General features: G+C 42.1%; 1 protein-coding gene across 3 annotated transcripts in view; it reads right to left on the minus strand.

Moving 5' to 3' along the window:
* Window positions 1-23,417, minus strand: part of LOC145356680 (E3 ubiquitin-protein ligase HECW1-like) — a 434,978-nt gene that overhangs the window by 147,914 nt on the left and 263,647 nt on the right. The window lies entirely within an intron of this gene.

Below are 23,417 nucleotides of genomic sequence, written 5' to 3' on the forward strand. Positions count from 1 at the left end.
GGAGGAAATCAATTTTCCTCTGCTTTCTTGACCCTGCACCCGTTTCTCATCTCTTTCTGTGGGTCAGGAATTTCTGGTTTACCAAATGCACACAAGTGCCTGTTGAAGTTAGGTTTCCAATTTAAAATCAGATTTCTTCTGACAAGCCAATTTCATTTGGCAGTGCGGAGTTTTGGAAGCCCATTTAAAGCACACTAAGCTTGATAATTCATTAACAAGAAGAAAGTCTGCTGAGGAGTCTGTAAGTATAAAGTGATTTCACACCTTCACATGTGATTATTCAGAACTGTGTTGCAATGTAGATGCGATTTTAATATAATGATTAATTTTAAGGGCCTGCCTTTATGGTGAGTTGACTCTTATGTTGATCCATGGCTCATCGAGCCTGTACCAATTACAATCTCACCCAGGCCCATTCCCATAATCCCACATATTAACCCTGCTAATCCCCTTAACACTAGGGGCAATTTAGCATGGCCAATCAACCTAACCCGCACATTTTTGGACTGTTGGACACATTCCTGGCCCGCAGGAAACCCATGCAGACACGGGGAGAATGTGCAAACTCCATACAGACAGTGACCCAAGGCCAGAATTGAACCTGGGTCCCTGGCACTGTGAGACAGCAGTGCTAACCACTGTGCTACCATGTCACCCCAATTCCTCCTTGTTCAATTTTTTGCCAACTCTCAGGAAATCTCCATTACTTTTCACTTTGATCAAACTGTTTTTTAATCATGGCATTATAATATTGTACAAATTCTAATACCGTGACTGCAAACATAGAAACAAACAATGTACCAAGAAATAAGTTCATAAAATCAATAAATTCATTTTAACTGTGACGTCAAATAACAAAATTATCCTCCATCAGATGGAACATGAATCAAAACTTAGGCTGCGCTTCGAATATAGTGTTCAATTCTGGTCGCCACATTACCAGAAGGATGTGAAGACTTTGGAGAGGGTACAGAAAAGATTTACCAGGATGTTGCCTGGTATGGAGGGCATTAGTTATGAGGAGAGGTTGGAGAAACTTAGTTTGTTCTCACTGAAGCGATAGAGGTTGAGGGGCAACCTGATAGAAGTCTACAAAGTTATGAGAGACATGGACTGAGTGGATAGTCAGAAGGTTTTTCCCAGGATGGGAGAGTCAGTTACTAGGGGGCGTAGGTTTAAGGTGCAAGGGGCAAGATTTAAAGAAGATGTACGCAGAGGGTGGTGGGTGCCTGGAGCTTGATGCTGGGCGAGGTAGTGGAAGCTAATATGGTAGTGACATTTACGGGGCATCTTGACAAGTACATGAATAGGATGGGAATAGAGGGCAGATGGTCAGTGCAGGCTTGGAGGGCCAAAGGGCCTGTTTCTGTGCTATAATTTTCTTTGTTCTTTAGTTTTGTATCGATATATGACTGAGAATGCAGATAAATGAATAATGTAACGACTGCAAAGGTATGAAAATCAGCGAATAAACTGGGAAATAATACAAGGAGCACTCCTCCCAGCTCACTGCAAGCAAAAACACCGGTAAATATTGATGACTGTCATGATTGTTACTGCTTGCAAGGATAAATTGTATTTACATATCAACTTCAATATAGTAAAACATCCCGAAGGGCTCCACATGGGAACAGTGTCAAACTAAATTTGACACATAAGGGGAAATTTAGGTGACTGGTCATATGGATGGGTTCTAAGCACCATTGCAGCTGAGGGAGAAGAGGCAGAGATATTTAAGGAGGGAATTCCACAGCTTAGGCCCTGGCAGCTGGAGGCATGGCTGTCAATGGTAGAGGGACTAAAATTAATAATGCTGAAGACTGCAGATTTGGAAAAATGCAGATACTTCAGAGGGTTGTAGGGGTGGCGGAGATTCCAGAGATAGGGAGGGACAAGGCTCTGGCAGGATTTGATAATGAGGATTAAAATTGTTTAACTGGGAGCTAATGTAGGTTAGTGAGCACTGTGGGCGAATGGGGCTTGCAGCAAGTTGTGGAACTGACGTCAGAGTTTTAGATGACTTCAAGTCTGTGGAGGATAGACTGTGGGGAAATGGCGAGGATTGCAGTGGAACAGTCAAATCCAGAGGTAGCAAAAGCTTGGTTTCAAAGGAGCAGATAACATGAGGTGAGGTGAAAGGTGTGAATAGTCTTAATGATGTGAAGGTATGTAGTTTGTAGTTCAGTCTACAAACAGCCTGGTTTGGCTTCAGACAGTTGCCACAATAAGGGACAGAGTCAGTGGCTAGCTAATGAAGCTTGTGTTGATGACTGAAGACAATAGCTTTGCTCTTCCCAATATTTAGTTGCCAAACTTACGTTCATTCATCTTGGATGTTGGAGATGCAACTGACAATTTAAAGCCAGGCAGGGGAGATTGAGAGAAAAGATTATGAGGTAGTGCTGGGTCTCGTCTGCATGCATATGAAAACTAACACTGCTTTTTCAGATAATGATGTCGTCAAGGGTCATAGCATGTAGATAAGAAATCAGAAGAGCCCAAGGATAAATTCTTGGAGGACACAAGAAGCAACTGTGCAGGAGTAGGAAACAGAGCCATTGAAGGGTGGTTCTCCGGTTATGGCTAGATAGATAAGAATGGAACCAAATGAGAGCAATTCCATCCAGCTGGAGAGGCATTTGAGATAGATGGTGTAGTCAAGCATGTCAAAGCATGAAGACAAGTTGAGAAGAATTAAGAAGGGAAGTTTACCTTTGTCACAGTCACATGAGAGGTCCATTGTGACTTTGATAGGAACCATTTAGGCACAATGACAGCAGAGGAATCGGAGAGATTCAAACATGGAGGTCCAGGAAGTAAGGCCAAGTTGGGAGGCAACAATACATTTAAGGACTTTGCAGAGGAATGGAAGGTGCACGTTTGTGCAATAATTTGCAAGGACAGAAGGATCAGGAAGTTTTTGTGAGGAGAAGGGTGATAGCAGCAAATTTGGAGGAGAGAAAGAATGGTATCTGAGGAGAGAGGTCTGTGAACTGTATCAGTTAATGTGGGAGCAAGTTAAATTATTAGTGTGTTAAGCAGACAAAATCCAATACTGGCTAAAACTCTACTAGCTGTTGCTCAAGTCATCCTACCTGTACTGTGAGTGCCATCTGCAACATCGTTCTGGCTGATCATCATGTCTCTGTTGTTCACCGTGCAGTCTGTTTCTGAATCCTCACTGTAACTGAGATCTTTACCAGATAGGATTGCCTGGTGACCTAACAATGCTAACAGGAGACGGTGTGGCATATGCACAGACACTGCATACCTAATCAAAATACTGCAGACCAGCAAAATACGGCACACCTTATAAATGAAACATCTATCAGAGATGAAAATGAAAGCTGCCCTCTGGTGGATATAAATTGTCAGAACACTTTTGTTTAATGATGAATCTACTGCACAGGGAGCATGTAATGGAAGCAAATGTCTGAGTGAAAAATGGAGGAGTGTATCCTGCTGGCAACTGTGCATCCAGTGGTCATATGCAGACGTATCAATGCCACAGGCCTAGTTACATTGTTTAGACAGCTTCTTCCCTTTGCCAGCCTTTGGCCACAAGTAAAGGAAAATGCTAGTGTGGACACGATGAACCGAATGTCCTCCTTCTGTCCCTTAACGATTCTGTGATTGTGGGTCTGTTGAATTATTCCTGGGTTTTTAAATGGCAGTGACATTGGTGGGGGTGCACAGAATGAAGAGTGGCTGATAACAATAAACGATGCAGTCGCAGAAAAGCAGTGAGCACTGCGAGGTTACCATAGATCATAGAATCATACAGTGCAGAAGGCAGCCATTCGGCCCATAGGATCTGCACTGACCACAATCCCACCTAGGTCCTATCCCCATAACCCTATTCATTTACCCTTGCTAGTCCCCCTGACACTCAGGGGCAATTTAGACTGGCCAATCCGCCTAACCCGCACATCTTTCAGACCATGAGAAGAAACAGGAGCAGCTGGAGGAAAACCATGCAGACACAGGGAGAACGTGACCTAAGCTAGGAACTGAACCTGAGTCCTTGGCATTGTGAGGCAACAGTGCTAACCACTGTTAGTGTCTAATGTTAGTGTTAGTGTTAATGTTAGTGGAACATTGTCTGCTGATGGAATTGCTGCCTTTGGAAAAAGGGCACATCTCCAGCACGATAGGACATTTGTTTTCCATTGATACGTGCCCCTGACACTGACTGATTGTTTTTGCTTCAGTCCCACCAGAATCCAGCCAGATTGAGGTAGAGTTTCACTGGAGGACATCGTGGAAACATGTGATGGTATAGGCAGTCTCTGTTTTTTTGTCTTTGGCCTCAGCAACCCATTGAGCTGCTTTTTAAACAATCAACTACACAGGTTTTGCGATTTTATAAGTTAAACTCATTCTCCCACTACTGGCGGCTTAATGCTTGATGAACCTCTGAGCCCTTAGCTCAGGTCTCTGAATTACTAGTTCAGAGACATTACCACAATGTCACCAACTCCCCGTGGATGATATACAATATTTTGGATGGTTGTGATTTGAGTCCTGTTCTAATGTTAATTCTATGAACATTTTTGTTGCATCCTCTACAATACCTTTTAACATAGAGGGCTGGCTTTATCCCGCTTAAAACCCAAAAGGTCAGAAGGACCGTGAGGCTCCGTTTTCACGGTCTGTATTCATATTGAAAATCAAGATAAAGTGAGCTTTTGCCCATTCAGCCCGTCACATTTCTCAACAGCAAGAAGCAGCCCGCCAGTGACTGGCAGCGGGATCTCCTGGTTCCACCATTGTTAATGGGGTTTCCCGTTGAATGTCTCCCTCACCACCATGAAAACTGCAGTTTGTTGTGTAGATATTACGCAGAAGTAATTATTTAGCTGAGCTGGGTGCTCTTATTTCAAAGCTCTTCATCAGCATGTGGACATTATTGACATTTATTGCTTTTCCCTCTTTCCCTGAGGAAGTGCTGGGTGCTGGTGGGCGAGCAGGGGGAGGGTGCATGGTGGTGGTGGTGCGGTTCTTCTTGCTGGAAGCAAATTGATGCCACAGAATGGTCTGCTTGGCTACATTGCAAGGCAGCCAGGAGTCAAACTAATGTAGACACAGAAAAATGCTGGCAATACACAGCAGGTCTGGCAGCTCTGTTTTTCTCTCTCCATAGATTCTGCCGGAGTTGCTGAGCATTTCCTGCATTTTTCGTGTTTATTTCAGATTTCTGGTATCTGCAATATTTTGCTTTTGTGTAAGAGGTAAACTACTTTGGAGCAGGACTGGGGTCAAATACAGGCCAGCCCAGATACAGGTAGCCGGGTTTTCTTGCCTGAAGAGCATTAGTGAGCTGGTTTTGTTTTTATGGCACACCTCGAGCTCCATCATCATTTTTACTGCATACAGTGCAAAATGGTTAAATGAATAAGGATCTTTCAAAAAACTTGTCCATGGTCCCATAGTTGGCTCAACTGTACAGGAGGGTATAAGGACGACTGGGGGAGCAATAGTGGCAGGTTATTCAAAGTTTAGGAAAATAAACAGTGGTTTCTATGACTGCAGACATGAATCCAGAATGGTGTATTGCCTCCCTGATGCCAGGCTCAGAAATGTCATGCAGTACACATTGATACAAATGAATAGGCAGAAAGAGGGATGTGGTCCTGCAGTCAGAATTTAGGTAACTAGGCAGGAAATTAGCAAACAGGACCTCTGAAGCAGCCATCTCTGGATTACTCCCAGTACCACTTGCAAGTGAGTGTGGAAGCAAGTGGATAAAGCAGATGAATATGTGGCTGGAAAGATGGTGGAGGAGGCAGGGCTTTAGATTGTTGGGACATTGACATCTACTCTGGAGAAGGCCAGACAGGTTTCACCTCAATAGAACTGGGACAGAATGGCTTCCAAGTGCTACTGGGGTGGGTTTAAACTAAGTTGGCAGGGGAACAGTAAGGAAGCATGAGAGAAATACTAAGGGACACAGAATACTGAAAGAGATAAATAGCACTAAGGTAGGGAATAGTAAGTTAATAGGTGGGAGTTATGGAGCAAGTAGCAAGGTCTAAATCAAGGTGACTGTGCATTTATCTGATTGCATGGAGTTTGGTAAACAAGATTGGAGAGTGACAGGCACACATTGACATGTGAAAATATGATGTTATAGCTATAACAGAGACAGAGACCTGGCTCAAAGAAGGGTATTAAACATTCCTGGAAACCTTGTATCAAGAACAGGTAGACAAGGAAATTTAAGGAGAATTGTTGATAGCAATGTGTTTCCAATCAGTTAGGAAGTTAGACTAGACAAGTTGGGACTATTTTCCTTGGAGAAATGAGGGCTGAGATGAGATTTTTTGGAGCTACTCAAATCGTGAGGGGTTTGGACAGGGCCGATAACAGCAAACTGTTCACACATGCAAAAGGATCAAGAACGACAGGGCTCAGATTTTATATAATTGGTAAAATAAGCAATAATAACATGAGGGAAAACCACTCCCTGAGTCTATAAATTTACTCCCCTCCCACCCCATCCTGGTGTGTTTTGCCGACGTGGCTGGCAGTGTGCCATTGGCCAGCGGTGGGATCTTCTGGTGGCGGGACCGGAAGATCCCACCAATGGGAACAGTCGGAAAGTTCCAGCCGATGTCTGGAACACACTGCCTGGGTGTGTGATAGAAGCAGGTTCAGTTGAGGGATTTAAAATAATTAGACTATTATATGAAGAAGAATGTTCAAGGTTATGGGGAGAAGGCGTGGGAAGGTGTTAAGTTAACCACTCTGCCAGAGGGCCAGTACAGATACAACAGGCTGAATGGCCTCCTTCTGTGCTGGAACAATTCAGTGATTCTGTGATCTCATTTTATGCTCTGTTTTAACTGTTACCAAGTTTAACAAAAGGTAAACAATGAATGTAAATTGAATTCTAATTATTGTAACAACTTAAACAGTTGTTATGGATTAAAGTGTATTAATAAAGATTGCTTCATTACCATATGCAATGAATTTTTAAAAATTGCCTTCAAAAATCTTTGTTAGAGGCGACCTTATAGACAGATTAAACACATCTAGCAAACCTCACAGTATTTAGTAGCCCAATTCCATTTAAAGAAAAGAGTAGATCAATTTTTTTTGTCGTTCAGAGATTGTTTGTTCCTTCAGGGGCATTTATTGTCCATTTCCCATTCCCCTTGAATTGACTGGCTTGCTAGGTCAGTTCAGAGGGCTGTGAATCTGCAGTCACATATTCGGCTAGACTGGATAAGGATGGCGGATTTCCTTCCCTTAAGGATGTGAGTGAACGAGCTGTTTTTTTTAAAAATGACCATCGACAATGGTTTCACAGTCAACATTAAACTTTTAGTTCCAGATTTTTATTGAATTCAAATTTCACAACCTGCCATGGTAGGACTTGAACCCTAGTCACCAGAGTATTACTCTGGATCTCATGTTCAGTGACAATAACATTAGGCTATTGCCTCGCCTGAATGAACATGGCAAAATTCTAAGCAGCACAAAAATTGATGATTAACTCCTGATGAGGGATTTTTCACACCTTAAAGCAAATGGTTTGACACACTGATTTCCAGAAGCAGTGATGAGGTGAAGCCTCTGAAACAACACTCAGTCACTATGTTAGTGCTATGTCAATGGGTTAAAGGGATCAAGGGATATAGGGGGAAGGGGGATCAGGATATTGAATTCGATGATCAGCTATGATCAAAATGAATGGTAGAACAGGCTTGAAGGGCTGAAAGGCTTCTAGTTTCTATGTCTATGTCACTTGGTTCCCAAAAATTCAAAATCATCACATCTTAGACTCAAAGCCAGAGTTTCATCGAGTGTATCACTTCCCACTTTCCATTTGAGTGGTAGACTGATAGCTTATTACTGAGCACATAACTAAGGGCACCCCAGGTGGACTTCTTATAATAATTAGTTCCTATTCCACAATGAATGACATAACAATGACATACAACAGTTACTAGGTGATTTTCACACCGAACCAAAAAGATCAGAATCAGAACAGAGGTGGAGAATGCATCTGGTCAGCATGCAAGGCTGGCCGGAGGACATCCCTCTTGACTTTGCAGGTGGCAGCTCCTGGATAAGCTGCGACTGGAATTTCTGTTCCGTTCAGGATTGTCCATCGACTCCCTTCAGCCCAGTGAGAGGGCCTTTGTTTCACATTGATAACAGTGGTCACTGCTGAGGAAAACAGGGGTTATGGAGCCTACATCAGGTAGGCCGGAAATAACTTTGAAAGACATAGAAGTTAGATTGATGGAGGGAAAACCCTCTGAGGTAATAGCTGGGACTGAAGGAGCAGACTTCCCTACCCAGGACCCCTCTTCCAATAAAAAAATTGCTTCCATCCCCAGGCTGCTGCTGGTAGGACAATGTGTCCAGCTGGTGGTACGGCAACTGACATTGACAAGATCCCAATGGCCTGGTAAAATGGCCCTTAATAGGGCATCCTGTAGAAAGGTCATAAGCAGTCAAAACATTAACTCTGTCTCTCGCTCCACAGGTGCTCCCAGACCTACTGTGTTTATCTGTTTTTCTATTTTAATATTTAATATTTCAATATTTAAACTTGCTTTCACCTCCGTGTGGATTAAAGTCTTTCAGAAACTGGTCCTTCCCCTGGTATAATTTCCCAAAGGTGGAATATGGTCACACACTCCCCCTAATTTTACTACCACCAATGCCCCTACACTCCCCCCTCCCTGCTCCCCACATGATCTTGGCTCACCCAGAAACTCCACACAGGATACTTCAAGGGTGACAAGCAAAGTCCCCAACCCTTGCAGCTGAAGCACATCCTGAAGGGTCACAGGTAGCTGAGCTTCCCCTCCTCCCACCTCCCCAGCTTTCACAGGGGGTTTGGATCTGGAGGAGTGTAGCCATGTGCTATCAATCTCAGTTAGGGCATAGTCTGGCTGCCTCCTTTGGAGTAAATTAGATCCCAGCCTCATCTAGTGACTCCAATTGTTGAGCCATTTCAACCCTGAACCTCCCAACTGCAACGTGTAGTTGTTTGGAGCATGTTGCATATGTACTTTAGCCATGACCCCTTAGTAGATTGAAATATTGAAATAGATTAAAAAGCTTCTGTCCTTTTCAATTCCCCTGAGAGGGACAAATGACCAATCATACTAAATATACACTTGGCCCAAACCCTAATGGATTCTCACTAGAATGTACACCATGAGGTAAACTGCTCAAATCCTTCAATTGATATTTGAGTCTTCCTAACATGGCTCAGCTGAGCCTTAGTCCCCATGTCCTGAGCTGGTAATTATTAAGCTGCCTCTTCAATCAGCCCAGAAATGGAGCAGTTGATCCATGTTCGATGGTGCTTCACTTTTGAGACCAGCTTCCAACAAGTTCCTGTTACTGTTCAAGCCTCCGTCGGAAAAAAAAGACACAAAAATCTGAGGACACGTACCAACTGACTCAAGAACAGCTGCTTCCCTGCTGCCATCAGACTTTTGAATGGACTTACCTTGCATTAAGTTGATCTTTCTCTACACCCTAGCTATGACTGTAACACTACATTCTACTTTCGTTTCCCTCTCTATGAATGCTATGCTTTGTCTGTATAGCTTGCAAGAAACAATATGTTTCACTGTATACTAATACATGTGACACTAATAAATTAGTTCCTATTAAATCAAATTAAAGTCTCTGCTATCCCCCTCAAAGTATATTATGTCCAGATTTTTCTCCCTCCAATCACTTTACCGCCTCCCTCTTTTAACCCTGAAACCAACACCATTGTAGTCGATATCCCTGTCCTCGCCCTGAACCGATTTCTGTCAATGTCCTCATGCCCATGTCAACCTCACCCCTCCCCACCTTGAGGCTGTACGCTCAGTGGCCTACCGGGAACCTGTCTCCACCCGCAATGAGATATCCAGTGTTGCCATTTCTTATTTACAGTTCCACGTTTACAGGCTGCAGATGCCTTCCCTATCAGTACTGGTACTGTCTACTGCCCAATGCTAAACCACCAACCTCAGGGTTCAATGAGAGAGGGACAGACCATGCGCTGCACACCATGCAGTTCATAACTGACACTGTACAAAAATGCCTACCCCTACCTGGACCTGAGGCCGAGACATATGTGCCAAGCATAACCCTGTAGTATGGTCCTCACTGCCCCCTGGATTTGCCTTAAATTCTGGTCCTGACACATTAGTCCGCACTGCTCCAGGACTGACTCATCCTTATCCCCCCCTCTTCATTAACTGTCCCTTCCATCATCTGTTTCTATCTACCCCTTCCCTCCCACCTCCCATTCTACAGATAAGCATCTAACTTCACCTCATTCCTCCTGGCTGGTCTTGCCTGAACAGCCTTGTCACGGAGTCAGAGGTGCTGTGAAAGCGGTGCAGTGAAAGATTGGCGAACATGTACGAACAAACCTGAAAATCATGAGCCAAGTGCAGTTTGTCAGGTGGACACTACTTACATCCAGTTGTGAATCAGACTGATCTAATTATCTGCCAGCGGGGTAATTAGATTTACGAACATGATTCTACTAATGGAGTTTTTAATGAGTATTCATGAGATGCAAATTCACGCAAATCAGGTTCCTGACATGGAGCAGCGGGAAACTTGACACGCCATGAAAATTAGGAGGGGAAAATTCCAACTTATTTTCCCGCCAGCAGAAAAACTGACTTTTGCCATCATTTCAAATTTTATGCCCCTGCCCACCATGATTCCTGCACCCAAAGGGATTAAGAGAGAGATGAAAAAGACACTGCCTGCCGTAGCTCCTTCGCTGCAGTTCCTGCCGTGACTTTATTCTCTTTTTCCAGTTTCTCCATCTCTGCTGCATCTATTCTGACTTACTAAAGTGCTTAATTTGTCTTCATCTCCCTCCCCCCAACCCTCATCCACTGCAGTTGAAAGCGCTCTCAATTGTGTCCAAGCCATTTCACACATTGCTGTTTTCGTTCCTTACCTCCCCTTAGAGGGGAGACAGGGTTCACCTAGTCCTCGCCTTCCTCCCACCAGCTACAACATCGATAGATCACCCTTCACTATTTCTGCCAGTGCCAGCCTGATGCTGCCACAAAACAGATCTTCCCCTCTTCTTACAGTAGTTCCCTCCGCGACACCTTGGTCCACTCCTTTATTGCCCCAACACCCTTTCCCCTTCCAATGACACTGTTCTTGGCATAAGAAATGCAACACCTGCCCTTTTACCTGCTCCCTCCTTCCTTCTCACCGACTAAGCCCCAAAGACCCATTTTAGGTAAAATAGCAATTTACTTGTATTTTGTTTAAATTTGGTATACTGCATTTGTTGCTCACCTCGCAATCTCCTGTACATTGGGGAAGAATAAACACAAATTTCTGCAGAATACCTCTGCTTAGTTCACATGAATGAACTCAAGCTTCCAGCTGCTAATTATTTTAGTTCGCATTCCATGTTCATTCTGACCTCCAAACTCAATCTCAACTCAAGCTACGGCATCTCACCTTTCTACTGAACACTGTGCAGCCAACTGGTCTAACATGGGTGGCAGGGTGACGCATGATTAACACTGCTGCTTCACAGTGCCAGGGACTCAGGTTCAATTCCAGCCTCGGGTCACTGTTTGTGTGGAGTTTGCACATTCTCCCCATGTTTGCGTGGGTTTCCTCCCACAGTCCAAAAATGTGCAGGTGAGGTTGAGTGGCCATGCTAAATTGACCCTAGTGTCAAGGGCTCAACAGGGTAAATATGTGGGGTTACAGGAAAAGGGCCTGGATGGGATTGTGGTTGGTGCAGACTCAATGGGCTGAATGGCCTTCTTCTGCACTGTAGGGATTCTATGATTTAGTTCAATAGTTTCAGTTTGAAACCTATACCTCTATTTTGTGTTTTCTGCTATTGCTTTTGAATGGTAGCTGTTGGTCATGACTTTCTTGTCACATGTTTTGTTGTTTTACTCATCCCATTATCACCTCCGTTTTGCTTCATACCATCATTTATTGCCATTTAATCTCTGCTGTCTTCCACGCTATCCCAGGACTTTCCTTTTATTTTATCCTCCCCTCCCTGACTTTCTCTGCCTCTATACTTACTTTAAACTTGTCACATCTCTCACTTTTTCCAATACTAAGTAAAGGTCATGATCTGAAACATTCTCTCCCACTGCTGCCAGATATGAGAATTTCTAATATTTTCTATTTTTATTTCAAATTTTCACTATCTGCAGTATTTCGCCTTTGTACTAACTTTACATTTGGTTTGTGCATAACAACATGTCAATATGCACTTGGCTTTTCTCTGCATCTACCTATAATGATTCCAGGAGTCAGCTTTATTGCACAAAATAATGTAAAGCAAAACTATAAGTCTGTGGTGAACACAAACAGGTCCCAATTGGGACAATGGAATAATGGACCCACTCAGGGGCCTGCTTTATATAGAGCTCGGTATACGAGCTCCATCTGGTGAGTTAATTCCCAATCCCCAGGGAGCTTTTATTCAATGAATTCGACAGGAAGGTCAATCAGTGATTCCCCATGCAGGATAAAAGCAAATTACTGCGGATGCTGGAATCTAAAACCAAAATGCAGCTTTGACAAAGGGTCATCTGGACTGGAAACATCAGCTTTTTTCTCTTCTGACAGATGCTGCCAGACCTGCCAAGATTTTCCAGCATTTTCTCTTTTGGATTCCCATGCAGGTCGGGGGGCGGGGTGGGGGGGGGGTTGGTGTGGTGCGCGTGGGTGGCGGCGGGTTATCACATTGTTCTGTAAGATTATCTCCTTTAAAACAGACTTGTACATTTGCATTCTTTTATTCTGGTCAGAAATTATACTATTCTAATAACTCTATTTTGTTTTGCATTGAAAATTGAAGTGATGCACTTCCTGGTATCCCCATTATCTTTCTGATCCTCTGAATTTATTTAATTCCAATAATTCTACATATAAGTCCCACTTTTTTCCCCATTTGTAAATCTTTAGACGCATCATTTACTGAGCTTTACTCAGCAGATAAACAATGTAATGACATTTCAGTCCGCCCTTTCAGCTGGTACACACATCATGATCATAAAGTGTAACTTTCCTCCTTCTATCTCTTTCTCTCACTCTAGCCCTATGAATGTTTTACCACATTTTAAAGTTTTAAAGTTTATTTATTAGTGTCACAAGTGGGCTTACATTAACACTGCAATGAAATTACTGTGAAAATCACCTAGTCGCCACACTCCGGTACCTGTTTGGGTACACCAAGGGAGAATTTAGCATGGCCAAAGCACCTAACCAGCACCGAGTGCAGGAGGAAACTGAAGCACCTGGAGGAAACCCACACAGACACGGGGAGAACGTGCAGACTCCGCACAATGACCCAAGCAGGAACTGAACCCAGGTCCTTGGCGCTGTGAGGCACAGTGCTAACCACTATGCCTCTGTATTTGATGCCTTTTTAGTTTTGGTTGGATAAGTCACCTAGGAACTTGGCTCCCCACTCTCAAAAGGCTCTGGTTTTCTGTCACAAATGTGAGGACTTAAAATGAATGCTGAAGGTTTAACCCGGTACCTTCAGATTAATCATTTTATTCTAATCCTCACAAATCCTATTCAAGTGATGCTTTTTTAAAATTCCACACTTCTGATTTCGGAGTTACAGCTGCAGCAAGCACTTTTGTGCCGTTCATAAAAACACCACCACATGTGGGAAACATCTTTAAAAAGGGACAGAATTAAATAAAATAAGCTAAAATGCCCATTTGAGATAACATTAAAGGGATGTCAAAGAGCCAGAGGTCATTCAAAAACATAAATTGACTTTATGGTTATGTTCTTGTGAAAAACAAAAAAAACTGACAAACTAATTAAGTTATACAAAGGACATAGTTGCCCGTGTCAAACTAAGCCAAAGGCAAAAAGTAATTATTTGTTTGTGTGGGAAAATAAAGAGGAATAATCAAAGATAGATAATAGTGAGAGGTAAGGGATACAAATACACCATTAGAAGTGTGTATTGACTACAGATTTCTCCAAGTTATGGATGAGGTGGAATTTCATAGAGCTGAAATAAACTAGAAAAATTGATATCAACGTGCAGGCCCAAGATATAGTTCTTCATTTCCACGATGATTGTTCACCCGAACATTGGCTTTGCTGTAATGTTGCGCAAAAAATTAAACTTTCTAACAGGACAGACCCCACAGTGGTTTGACAGAAATAATTTGAACATTTAAGCAGAATCTGTTTAAAAGTATAGAAAGAATCAGAAAAGGCTACTTCCATGCATGGCAGGAGAAGGGATTAATTTTAGCTTTGAGTGATGACATAAAATGGGAGATACCCAATTGGCCTACCTATGATACACAAATGTTTCCTCTGAGCTGTGAGATGTTTGATTGTGCAACAATCCACAACGTACCATGCATGGAACAAATGACTGGCTACACACAACAAATGTTCTCTTTAAGATGTGCGGCTGTGAAGGACTGTTGGAGGAACTAGTTGGGCAACAATTAGGCTACACACCAAATTAGCACGAACAAGATTCCTTGAGAAGGATACATCATTCAATGCTGAACAAGGAAGTTAAGAATGGTATCAATTTGAAAGAAACATTGCAGAAATCAGCAAAGATTAGTGGCAGGTCAGAAAATTAGTCAAATAACAAGAACCAGCAAAGATTTTTAAAAATCAAAGAGAGAAAAAGATGCATATGAGAGAAAGCTGGCTAGTGATATAAAACAGATAGTAATAGCTTGTACAAGTATTTAAGTAGGAAAAGAGTAACTAAAACTCGTCTTGGTCCTCTAGGGAGTGAGTCTAGGGAATTGGTAATAGAAAACAATGGCTGGTGAACAGGTATTGTGTGTCCGTCTTCACTGTAAAAGACTAAGTATACTTCCCAAAGGTCATTAAACTTCAGGAGGTGAAAAGGAGGGAAGAACTTAAAACAATCACCATCGCTAGGAAAAAGGTGCTGGGAAAACTATTTGACCCAAAGGCTGACAAGTTCCCAGAACCAGATGCTTGTGTCTTAGGATCTTAAAAGAAATGGCTGGAGAGAGCAGATGCAAAATTTCTTAGACTCTGGAAGGATCTCTGTGAATTTGAAAATAGCAGATGTGACACCTTTATTCAAGAGAGGGAGACAGAAATCAGGAAACTACAGGTCAATTGGCCCTAACATCTGTCATAGGGAATTTGCTAGAATCCAATATCAAGAGAGTTACTGGAGGCTGCTTGGAAAATCATAATGTGACAGGCAGATTCAGTATGAGTTTATGAAAGGGAAATCATGTTTAACTAATTAGTGTTTTTGGAAGAAACAAGAAGCAAAGTGGATAAAGGGGAGCCTGTACATGTAGCGTACTATTTCCAAAATGTATTTAATAAGGTGCCTCATCAAATACAAGATAACACATTACATTGTGTGTGTGTGTGTGTGTGTGTGTGTGTGTGTGTGTGGTGGGGGGAGGGGTGCAGGTAGGATGTTAACATGTATAAAGGATTGGTTAGCTCACAGGAAGCAGAAACTTAGGATAAATGGTTAATTTTTTGGTTGGCTAGCTATAACAATTGGAATGCCACAAGGATCAGTGTTGGAGCCTTAACTATTTGGATAAAGGGGCTGAATATATGGGAGGTAAGTTTGCCAATGATACTAAAATAGGTAGGAAAGTAAGTTGTCAAGATGAAGCAGTGAGACTGCAAAGGGTTGCAGACAGGTTAAGTGAGTAGGAAAACATTTGGCAGATGGAGTTATAATGAGGGAAGAGATTAACTTGTCCACTTTCTTTGACAGGAGAAATAGAGAAGCTGTATACTATTTAAATGGAGGGAGATTGCAGAACTCAATGGTGCAGAGGTGTCCTGGCGCTTGCAAGTAATTAGAAAGGCTAATGAAATGTTGGCATTTGTTACAGAGAAAATGGAATATTAACGTAGGGAAGTTTTATTGCAGCTGTACAGAACAATAGTGAGACCACATTTGGAGCACTATGTCCAATATTGATCCCCTTGTCTGAAAATAGATACAATTGTGTTAGAGGCTGTTCAGAGAAGATTCACTTGACTTTTTCTTAGGATGAAGTGCTGATCTTATCAGGAAAAGTTGAACAGGTTGGGACTGTATCCATTGGAGTTTTTTGCAAGAATAAAAGGTGATCTTATTGAAACATACAAGATCCTGAGGGGTTTTAATGGGGTAGATACTGGGAGGATGTTTCTTCTTGTGGGAGAGTTTAGAACTGGGGGATACAGTTTTAGAATAAGTGGTTTACCATTTAATATGGAGATGAGAATTTCTTTCACTCAAAGGGTGATTAGTATATAGAATTCTCTCCCCTAGAAAACAGTGGAGGTTAGGTTATGAATTTAGTTAAGGTAGAATTGGACACATTTTGACAGACAAAGAGAGTTTAGGGTCATGGGGGATAGATGGCGAAGTGGAGTTGAGATTATAGTCAGATCAATCATGATCTTATTGAATGTCAGAGCTGGCTTAAAGGATAGAATGGCCTATTCCTTCACCTAAGTCTGATATTTCTATGTCCCTATTGTTATATACTGCACCTGATACCTGATTTTCCATAATACTGATTTCAATTGAAAAGGAAACTCAGTGCGATGTACTGTGAGCAGTCAATTTGTTATGATCATTTTAAACCATTTTCCAAAATTTAAATTAACCCTATGGCCTTTGGCTTTTAGAGTAGAGCCTGTCTTGAAATTGATTATATATCAGTAAATGGGATAACATTCTTGAGCCAGTTGGTAATGGTCTTGTCCCTGATTCAAGGAGATTGTGGACTGAAAGAAAGGAATTTTGATTTAAAAGGATTTGATTTATTATTGTCACATGTATTAACATACAGTGAAAAGTATTGTTTCTTGTGTGCTCTACAGGCAAAACATACTGTTCATAGAGAAGGAAGCAAGAGAGTGTAGAATGTAGTGTTACAGTCATAGCTAGGGTGTAGAGAAAGATCAATTTAGTGCAAGGTAAGTCCATTCAAAAGTCTGACAGCAGCAGGGAAAAAGCTGATCTTGAGTCAGTTGGTACATGACTTCAGATTTTTGTATTTTTTCCCCCAAGGGAAGAAGATGGAAGAGCAAATGTCTGGGGTGTGTAAGGTCCTTAATAATGTTGACTGCTTTGCCGAGATAGCGGGAAGTGTAGACAGAGTCAATGGACGGGAGGCTGGTTTGCGTGATGGATTGGGCTACATTCACAACCTTTTGTAGTTCCTTGCGGTCTTGGGCAGAGCAGGAGCCATACCAAGCTGTGATACAACCAGAAAGAATGCTGTCTATGGTGCATCTGTAAAAGTTGGTGAGAGTTGTAGCTGACATGCCGAATTTCCTCTCTCAGTACTTTAGCACATTGGGAACAATAACCAATGAGCATCCTGTCTTAAGCACTGGCTGTACACTTACACAGTATAGCAGGATCAGGGATAGCCTCGTAATTTACCCCATTCCATTAGGAGTGCACCTCAGATGTTTGGCTAGCCCAAAAGCAGACAAACTTTGAAGCAAGTGTGCTGAGATTGTGGGGGTGAGAGGGCGAGTGAAGGTGATGGAGTTCTGGCCATGCAGGACGTCCCTTTGTTCACTTTAATAAGTTTAGTAGGTTTAAGCATTAACTTAAGTGAGAACTGCAACTTACTCCTTTCTCTGTGTTTTACATAAACTGAATAAAGGAAGGAACTTTGTTTCTCATTAAGTTTTAATGGTTAAGGTACACAGGTGTGTTATTGTGAGCTATGTTGGACTCAAACTCTCCAAGTAGCCGCAGAAAATTTTTAGTTATACTGTTCTCATGCCTCAAGTAAATTTAAACCTTTCATCTCCCTTCGTCAATTTAAAAATGTTAGCTCCATGATTTTTAAATGAATTTTCTTTCCCAATAAACTGCACAAAAGAAAGTTAGCTGAAAGAGTATAGTGTTCTAGAGTTGTTAGTGGCTGTTAACTGGTTTGCATAAGTTTATGAGGGCAAAAGCACAGCATAAAACTCTCTCAGCTAATCTCTTAATGTTGGCAGAGATATCAAACATGAACATTTGACAAAAGCAATTAAACATCAAACAGTGTTTCTGAATGGGATTTCCGCTGCCTGAATAGAACTTCAATTCAAAATGTAAGGATGTAAAATTCAAAAGAACTCCCACTCAGTCCCAAAGAAGATACTTATGGAATGTAATTTCCCATACATAACAACTTACAAAGCTCAAAAGGATGCAGAAAGCTCCAATAAAGACAGCTAATTCAAAATAACACATCACACAACCAACCAACAGCCTTGAATATGGCACCATGACTACAGTCACCATTTTAAGACAATTGGAGAAGTTAAATTCATTTTTGTTACACTGGATTTCAAGATTTGTTGGTCTTTTGCAATCATGTTTCACAATTCAGTTTGATTTCTTGTGGAAGTCTGAATCCCCCAATGACCTCACAATTGATGTGAAAAGCAAAAGATAGGGAGTGCAGTGTGACATATTTTGCAAAGTTTCAGGTAAACCAAGTTCCATTTTAGATAGATAAAAACTAAGGTACAGGTAAGTCATCCTTTTGCAGTGCCTTGTACAGAAAATCAAACTGAATGGTGAAATGTATCTTAAAGTTATAATGCAAATTTAGTTTTAGATACTTTTGAAAGGAAAGTAAGATTTAATGGCATGCTTCTCTGCCTGCATCATCCACACACTTTGTGTTCTACATGTTTCAATACATTTTTCAGCACTTTTAGAATTCTGCTAAAAATGTTGCCTTGGTTGCCAAAATGATGGTGAGTAAAAAGTAAAAAAGAAAGTTTATTTATTGGTCATAAGAAAGGCTTACATTAACACTGCAATGAAGTTACTGTGAAATTCCCCTAGTCGCCACACTCCGGCACCTGTTTGGGTCAATCCACCCAACCAGCATGTCTTTCAGACTGTGGGAGGAAACCAGAGCACCCAAAGGAAACCCACGCAGACATGGCGAAAATGTGCAAACTCCACACAGAGTGACAGTGACCCAAGCTGGGTCCCTGGTGCTATGAGGCAGCAGTGCTAACCACTGTGCCACTGTGCTGCCTTTGAAATAGGGCTTCCAAATCTAAGAGAACATCTGAAGATAATATATGAAGTGTGACAAGGAGCTCAGTTCAGACATTCCAAAACTGAGATTTCTCCTTATGTTGTATCTAAGATATGATTGGTGAATCCCTTGAATAAGGTTGGTGAAAATGGATAAACTTGCAACAGTCCTCTTCAGAGAGAGAGTTTCACGGAGTCACATCTATACTTGTGTGTGTATGGATGTTAACATTTCCTTCTGTTTTGATGAAAGGCCATTGACCTGACACGTTGGATTGAATACCCCCCTCCTCCCAACCCACTCCACCCCACCCCGGCTTAGTCTCACAGGAGGTGGTCAAATAACGGGTTGTCTCTGCATTCCCTATCCAATTAGGAGGGCCATTCAGATCATCCAAAGTGTCCTGCCAGCAGCCTCAATGTGAATGTTGCATGCTAATATGCTGAATGGTGCTGAGGAGGGTGACACAAGCCAGAGGCACAACATTGCTGATGGGACTGGCGAACAACCTCTCATGCATAGCACTAACTGGTAGAGTTGGCTGCAGGTGGCACACAGACACTGCAAGACTTTGCAGACAGATGGCCTGAAATTGCCAGTTTGGTCCTTCAAAGTGAACACTGTATTTATATATCTATCATGGTGCACTGACTCCCCCATTCATCTCCTGTGAGTAGGTGAGCTACAGACACGAGCAAAACTCCTTTCCATTCACAACATGCCTGTTAATTCTCTCAATCATTATCATCATTGGCTTCCTGCCACTGAAAAATCGTGAGGAGGGGGACAACATGTTGGGAGATCAGCACTCAATCATCTGGTGCAAATATTCTGGATTTCCCTCCCTCCAAAGCCCCTTTAGAATTCTTTTTGGAAAGTTCCCCCATTAACTTTGTTCCTCTCTCAATAATTGCTGACTGTTTATAGCATTCATTCTTTTTATTACCTTTATATTTGGAGCAAGCGTGTCAAAGAAAAAGTCCAAAAATGTGCTCCCATATCTCGCAGCATATCCAGGAGGCAGTAAAATCTTTTAACAATCAATTAAACTATCCTGACGTTGTTACTCATTTCCTGAGGCTTATGGCACTCTTTTTGCTGATGACACCAAGATTGGTGGAGTAGTGGATGAGGTGGAGGGCTCTTGTAGGCTGCAAAGAGACATTGATAGGATGCAGAGCTGGGCTGAAAAGTGGAGTTTAACCCTGATGAGTGCCAGGGACTCATTTTGGTAGGACAAACTTGAATGCAGATTACAGGGTCAACGGCAGGGTTCTGAGGAATATGGAGAAACAGAGAGATCTTGGGGTTCATATCCACAGATCTCTGAAGGTTGCCACTCAAGTGGATAGAGCCATGAAGAAGGCTTATAGTATGTTACTGTTTATTAACAGGGTGTTTGAGTTTAAGAGTCATGAGGTTATGCTGCAACTATACAGGACCTTGGTGAGACCACAGTTGGAATATTGTGTGCAGTTCTGGTCACCTCACTATAAGAAGGATGTGGAAGCATTGGACAGAGTGCAGAGGTGATTTACCAGGATGCTGCCTGGTTTGGAGGGAAGGTCTTATGAGGAAAGATTGAGGGAGCTGGGGCTTTTCTCTTTAGAGCAGAGGCGGATGAGAGGCGACTTAATAGAGGTTTATAAGATGGTGAGGGGATAGAAAGAGTGGACATTCAGACTATTTCTTCAGGTGGATGTAGCTGTTACTAGGGGGCATAACTATTAGGTTCATGGTGGGAGATATAGGAGGGATGTCCAAGGTAGATTTTTTACTCAGATATTGGTTGGGGTGTGGCATGCACTGCCTACTACGATAGTGGAGTCGGATACTTTAGGAACTTTCAAGCAGTTATTGGATAGGCACATGGAGCACTCCAGAATGATAGGGAGTGGGATAGCTTGATCTTGGGTTCAGACATAGCTTGGCACAACATCGAGGGCTGAAGGGCCTGTACTGTTCTATGTTCTATATTCTAGAATGTCATACAAAATAACAACCTGCCTTGCACATTCTCTAATCTTATACATAGATAGTGGTTGGTATAGACAGACCTCTCATACATAACTGATGTGTGTAACACGTGGTTCTGTCACAGGGTGTGTTATGTCATAACCTTGCTGAAAAATGACATTTCGTCAAGGCTTTTCATCTTGCACTGATCAGGACAATCACAAGAATATCAGAGTGCTGATTTGTTGGCAGATGGACTCTGATTGGCATGGGCATTGTCACGGCGAATGATAGTGAATGCCATTTATTGCCTAGCATTGTCTGAAATTTAAACCAGGCAGCTTGACTCTGATTGGTCAAGGCACTACGCTGAGGAATGAACCAGTGAATGGTTATCACTTACTTTGTTTAGCTAAAACAAGCTCAATGTCTGTCTATCAGTCTGTAAAGAACAGGAGCCTTATACAGAAGCATTGAAACTATAAAGCTGTCAAGGAACAGTCTGACAGTCAAGGAACAGTCCGACAGTCAAGGAATTGTTAAAGAACTGTTTAGCTATCAAAGCTATTGTTACGAACACATGAAAAGAGATGAACTGGTTCCCCTTCATTGAACCTCCTCAGTTAGCTAAATCAAAAGTTTTAAGTTTCTTTTTCATGAGGATATGCCTTTCCCAAATCAGGAGTTATATAACTATTTTAGCTGTGAGCAATGAGGAGCCAATCAAACAAGCACTTCTCAAGCTAAAGAAAGAGGAAAATTTATTAAGCCTAAACCTGAAAAAATAATAAAAGCAGAAGGCGTGATTTTCCATGTGCCCTTGCAGCATGTTTCACAATGGCGGTGGCGACCCACATTGGTCAACAGCCAGGTTTACTGGTCCTGCTGTCAACAGGATTTCCCATTATATGCAACTTCACTGCTAGGAAACCTGCAGTGGGGGTTCACCGTTGGCAGGATGGGAAGACCCTGCTGGCAGGAATGGCCAAAATATTCCAGTCATTATATTAAGCATTTAACTCTTAGATACAATTCTTCCAAAAGGGAGAGATCAGCCTTCAGGCTGTTTCCAATGCTGAATATATGGATCAGGAGCAGGAGTAGGGCTTCAGCCATGCCATTCAATTTAGTCACAGTTGACTTGATTGTGGACTCCACTCCACCTTCCATCTACCCCCAATAAAGTTTGACTCCCTTGTTAGACTATCTACCTCTACATTGAAAATATTCAATGACCTTGCCTTCACTTTGGAAAAGCACCAACATATTGCCACACTCAAGTGAGAGTGTTCCAGTGCACTTACTAAAGAGCTTTAACCAGTTACACAGCCTGAATAAATATCACACCTTGATAACATGAACTGACCAAATGGTTGAGTGAGTTGTTACAACCAATTCTGAACAAATTTTTCAAATACATGGTGAAGGATTCCTTCACCTTTGTGAAGCGCTTATTGGAATTTCTTATTAATAACAATGTTGTGCCCATGTGCTTATTTTACATTGCCAGCCTTTTCACCTAGCTCCCAATCAAGGAAGCCATATTCATTTTGATCACATCACTGATCACATTTCTTAACATTGCCTGTGTCACTTGTAATCTCGCTCAAATGGCTAGGCAGCCTTGCCATGAAATACTTCACCCATTATGTATTTTCCAGAGATTTGAATGTATCTGCCCAAGGCAGCCATTGTTTAAATATCTAGTACTTGCATTTTTAATGCCTGTTCCTCAGACAGTTACAAGTTTTGATGGCTATCTGAGTTATAATAAATGTTTCTCTCTTCACACTCCCCTGAGGGTAATTTGTTTGTTTCACACTTTCACCTTGGAATGTGGCCTTGTATTTTTAAGCTGTTTATTCTGTCTCAGCTCAAATTGCAAACATGAAAGTTGAAAAATCATATTTTCAAAAATAAAGTTTCACAACACCATCTAGGAAGCGTCAAAGCCGTTCAGGAATTGTTAAATCTCTCCAGGGAGTGACAAAGCTGTCCAAGAAGTGTAAAGTTACCAAACATGTCAAAATTATTCAGGAAGTGTCAAAGCCAACAAGGAACAGTCCAAGGATACTAGATGAATTGGCATGAAAGGGGTAAAGACAAATGGTGATTCGGGGAATGGGTTGGCATGAGTTGACACTTAATTGTCATGGGAAATAGGAGCAATGGGGATGGGTAGAAAGGTGTTAAGTTGACATAGGGAGCCTGGGGGTCATGGAGTGTTGGTAGAGTGGCACTAACTTAACATGGGGATATGGTGGTCGTGGGTGTGAGTGGTAGGGCATGGGTAAGCATAGGTTAGCGTGGATTGGGCATGTGGGGCAAGCGATGAGGATTGCAGGAATGTTTTACAACATTTATTTATTTAAACACAGTGCAAAAGCACAGAGGCAGCCCTGTGCACCGACCAGCCTGTACACC

The sequence above is a fragment of the Carcharhinus amblyrhynchos genome, chromosome 2, assembly GCF_965287045.1.
Source record: "Carcharhinus amblyrhynchos chromosome 2, sCarAmb.v2.hapA, whole genome shotgun sequence".
NCBI classification, from domain to species: Eukaryota; Metazoa; Chordata; class Chondrichthyes; order Carcharhiniformes; family Carcharhinidae; genus Carcharhinus; species Carcharhinus amblyrhynchos.